Source organism: Peromyscus leucopus, chromosome 6 (assembly GCF_004664715.2).
Source record: "Peromyscus leucopus breed LL Stock chromosome 6, UCI_PerLeu_2.1, whole genome shotgun sequence".
Lineage (NCBI taxonomy): Eukaryota > Metazoa > Chordata > Mammalia > Rodentia > Cricetidae > Peromyscus > Peromyscus leucopus.
The window spans coordinates 52,078,464-52,083,662 of record NC_051068.1 but is presented as its reverse complement, the minus strand read 5'-3'; the positions used below and the strand labels follow the sequence as shown (position 1 = coordinate 52,083,662).

Genomic DNA, 5,199 nt, shown 5'->3' with positions numbered 1-5,199 from the left:
AAGAGTAAACATCAGTTTAGTGATACAGCTAGTTTTACTGATTTTTAGTGCGTCTACCTAATTGAGAAACAAACAAACAAAAAAATCTTACTGTCTTTACTTTTCAGGTCATCAATGTAAATAAAGGATTCCATCACCCACTTCTTCTGTGGGAGTAGTGTATAATAAATATTTTGTATAAGATTTCACATACTTTTCAGTAGGTACGTTCTTGGCCTGTGATCCATTGTCAGTTACTCTAGGAAGAACAGAAGATGTAACCCTATTCAAATGTCCTTGTAGACTTTATAAAAAAATTCATTCTCCCGAAGAATCGTAGTGTATTTTAGTGGAAGCATCTTTATGCATAAATGGAGATGGCATACGATATGAATTAGCAGTATGAATCTAGTCTATTGGGAGATGTTTATCATGAAGAAACTGACAATCCAATAATTAGATATTGGTGAAATTATTTTGGCCCGGCTAGCTCAGTCGGTAGAGCATGGGACTCTTAATCCCAGGGTCGTGGGTTCGTGCCCCACGTTGGGCACCAGATATTGGTGAAATTATTTTGGCCACTCCACGTAGTTAAAAGGATATTTATTTAATGGTGTAACTCACAAATTAAGTAATGGGTAGGTCGCAGGGTCTGGGGAAGGTGTATTGCAATCCAGCGGTGTTCTCTCCGGAGCTCTGCACAGTCCACCTTTCACGGTTCAGCGTCCCGGCACCGAGAGAGTGCACAGAGAGAGCTCTGGCCCATCCAGCTCTTGGGTCCCCAGGCGCCTCCCCTCGCCCCGCCTCGTAGGCATGACAGTTGCCAGAGTCTCAATGGGGGTTGGAACTTCCAGATCCAAGCTGGAATGGCTACCCACTACAATTATAGAAATGACTTTAGACTAAATACACATAATCTGATCAATAATAGTTCTTAGGTTTTAGTCATGCACGTATATATGATCTTATATATCACATATGTAATATATTATATTATATATGTATGCAATGTACACCTACCCATATCATATCACAATATAATATAATATATTATTATGTGTATAAAATGTATATCATATATGCAGTAGATAGGTAGATAATAGATAGATAGATAGATAGATAGATAGATAGATAGATAGATAGAAGATAGCTATGCCTCTTGGGTCAAAAAAGCCAAACTGGCAAGTAGAGAAAGAGAATAAGGTAGGCAGAAATTAATAACTTATTTTCCACCAGTTTTCATCGATTAAACAGTCACTGTGAATTATGAATAAATATATAAATTATATAAATTAGGTTTTTATTCAAATGCCCCAAATTTTAGGTGCAAATAAAGCCTATATATTTTACTCTTTATTGAATTAGATCACAGTGGGGTTTCATGTTTTTTTTTTTTGAAAAATATATATGAGAGGAATTTGGTTATTCATTTGCCTGTCCCATTCATAATTTGTACTTGTTTCATTAATTACTTATTAAGAGTGGCCATTTTCATTTTGAAGTATGCTCTGCTTTAAGTGACAATTAAAGAAATATCATAGATACAGAAAAAACAGAAAATTTTTGAGAACTTGATTTCTATCATAAAGTACTTAGAGGTATTTAATGTAAAATTATAAACAATTGAAGAATTTTCAACTATATTGAAATATTTGAAATTATGTGTGTATTAAAACATTCATTTCTTACTATCTTTTGTTGTACCTCAGTTGTAAGTCAATGCCTCATGCATGCTAGTCAATAACTCTAGCACCAAGCTATAAACTGCAACCTAAGTGTTTGAAAAAGGCTCACAAACCATTTTCTTACGGGTACAACTAGTCACCGGTAGAGATGTTTCCACAAGAAATTCTACTCTTTTCTTCCTGTCAGTTTCAGAATTCTATGAAGACTGTGATAGAAAGTATTTTCAAGGATTGTTTCCTCATTTACTCTAAAAATTGGTGAATAGTCAAGGGAATGTAGAAGTCTATTGTTAGTCTATCAAATATTTAGACCATCATGTAAAGCAGAGTGAATGAACCATAGGAGTTCTATCAATGCAGGTCCTGTAGATTAGTGTACTTGAGCAAGCTCACACTGGCTTGGAGAACTGCAAACATCTTCCTGAGATGCTTACATCGTGGTGCTTCAAGTACATGTAAGTTTGTGAGAGATTTTTAATTGTATCCACAGAATAAGAGATGAAAAGTAGAACTCTGCAAAGTAGCTCTAAATGGTTGGTTGCTCGGTAAAAATAATGAAAAACTATCTTAGACGTGAAGAATTGGACAATGATATGAAATTATTAACTTTTTAAACAATTGTGATACATGATAATGTGAAAATTGGACCAACAATTGAATTGTGCACATTATTGAAAAATGTTTTTCTATGGGAATTTGAGACCTATCTTCTAGGGGATTTGAGACAGATATCTAGCATCTGGCAAAAGGCTCAAAGTATACAATTTATTAAAGTTGAAAAATGTAAGAAAGAAAAAAGAGATGGTGATCTTCAAATATCATAATCAGATTTTTTTTAACTGAATGTGAAAATCCAGGTCTAAGTTAGAAAATATTCATTATAAATCACCAATGAAGAAGGTTTCCATACATAGTAATGGGAGGCAGAGTTTGACATTACTAGACTCCTGAAGAGACATTGACTTTTCTTCTAAGGCAGACAATTCATCAAGAAAAACAGAGAAAAGTCTTTACATACATATCCTTTAAATTTCTAACCACTCCTTGGAGATGTGTTGCTTTTTAGTTTAATTTCTTAGTGAATTCCTCTCTTTTCCCATCATTGTTCTCTGGTAAAATGTCAGTTGAGTATATGTATATATATCAGTCTGTGAGTGACTGCTGTGACATGACATTATGTTCAATAGTCAACAGACAAGCAGCATTCTGTATCCTTTGTGTCTTTCTGAATCTCCGTGGCTTTTTGCTGAGGAGTACATTATTGTTTGGCACTCCACATCTACTTTTGCATTCTTCTTGAAGATAACATTCAGAAACAGCTATTTGGCTCCTCAGGACCACCTGCCAGGCCTGTTTGTCTGAGACCTTGTTTCCCAGCAGGTCCCAAGTAGTTATGTTGTTTGAAGGTATGCATCGGTGAGTTCTGAAAACATCTTTCCTGCCTTTAGTACTTTCCAGAGAATATCTTCACAGAGAAGCACCTTTATTCTTGTTTTTGTTCCATGAATGAATATAGTAGAGACCCTCTCTTTGATAAAAAGAAAAAAATCAGTTATTATTCTATCATGGGATTCATTCTCACTTTTTGACTCATCTTTAGAAACGTATGGTGGTATTCAGAGTTAATTTGCAAGTACATAATTTTAAAAATGAAATTCAGAGAAACTTACTACAGTTTTAGCTCAAATTAATGTCCAAAGAACATAAGTCAGACCAATGAAACATTTCAGTGGGCAAAATCATTTGCCACAAAGCCTTTTGACTAGAGCTGAATTCTTGAAACCTACATAGTGGAAGGAGAGAATCGAGTCCCTCAAATTGTGTCTAACTTCTATATACATGAAGATACATAAACACACACACACACACACACACACACACACACACTCACCCCAAATCCCCAAATATATAAATAACATTTAATAGAAAAACATTAAAGTACAATAACTATGTCAATAAAAATAACGCACTATAAATGAATGATTAATCCAGATTACTAAGCATGTCCTCCTGGACTGGGGAAAATGGCTCAAAGATTAAGCTCTTTGCTTTGTAATTCTAATGAACTGAATTCAGATCTCAGAAGCCTACATGAAGCTAGGCATGATAGTGCAGGTTTCCAACCTCAACTCTCCTCTTGCAACATAGTACATGAGAAGGGAGAGTTCCCCAGAAGTTTTCATGCCAGCTAGCCTAGCATACACCATGGGAAACAGGGGATCCTGTCTAAAACAAAGTACAAAGTGAGAAATAAAATCCAAGGTTGTGTTCTGACTTCTTTTTTTTTTTTCTCCCCTGGCGCTGAGGACTGAACCCAGGGCCTTGCGCTTGATACGCAAGCACTCTACCACTGAGCTAAATCCCCAACCCTGTGTTCTGACTTCTATATGAACACTGTAATATATACACATACACATGAGCACACATCAGCAGAATACTTTTAAAAAGAATGAAAATGTCCCTTTGAAGCAATAATTCTCAATTTGGAATCTGAGATGGTATTTCTTTTTTTTTCACCCCCGCTCTCTTTTCTTTCCTTGTCACCGAGTGACCGACTGTGTATACACCAAATCAGAGTTGGTGACTGATGTGACTCCAATTCTGAGTATAAATTCCAAAGATGAAATAGAAGAGTGTGATCAAGGTATTAAATGTGAGTATAAAAAAAATTAAATATCAGTCTCTGTTTAACAGTTGGCTCCAGGCAGGGCCTAAACTGGAGCTCCTGTCAAGAAATCTCTCAATGAGGAAAGAGTGCTTACTCTTCTGCTTTGGATACAATGTCCAGTTTTGGTGGAGAACCATTAAAAATCTTTAAATTGTAGCTATTTCTAAACTCTGTATCCTGAACAGCATTTGAGAATAAATACACTTATAATTCCTTAGTTCCAAGAATCCTGAACAAAAACTAGAAAGCAAAACAGCTGAAGAACTGTATTACGGTCTCTGGTGATCTCATGACACTCAGGGACAGATTAAGCAGAAACACCGAAGAGGTTATGAGAGGGTGTTATGATTGTGAAGGATTGGAGAAGGTGTGTGTAATTTGTATCTTTTCTTGAGAATAGTGTATTCCATACTTTCAAAGGATCTCTCAAAACAAGACAAAGGGATAAAGTAACAATCTCTCCTCTTTCTTATCCTCTTTGCTCTCACTATTTTACATATAAATATATACAAACATACAAATATGAATATATTTAGATTATATTAGTAGTTAATTTTCTAAATCAATATATATGGTGGCATCACTTATTTAAATTTATTTTTAAATAGTATGTTTACTAATACTCTCATTCAATGTATTTTAAACATATTCACCCCAGCCCCTGTTTTTCTGAGTCAGAGGACTGGGTAGCCCTGCCTGACCTCATGCTTTGTACCTTAAGATAACCTTGGATTTCTAATCATCCTCTTTCTAGTTTCTAAACCCTGGGAATACAGATGTATATCAACACACGACACGTGGGACTGAATCCAGGGCTTCACGCATGCTCTGTAATCACTCTATCAACTGTGCTACATCCCCAGCATC

The 5,199-nt window shown here is 35.5% G+C and overlaps 1 non-coding gene across 1 annotated transcript; it reads left to right on the top strand.

Moving 5' to 3' along the window:
- Window positions 1-459: 459 nt before the first annotated feature.
- On the top strand, window positions 460-532 carry Trnak-cuu. The gene has a single exon. It is a non-coding gene; the product is annotated as a tRNA-Lys (tRNA).
- The last annotated feature ends 4,667 nt before the right edge of the window (window positions 533-5,199 follow it).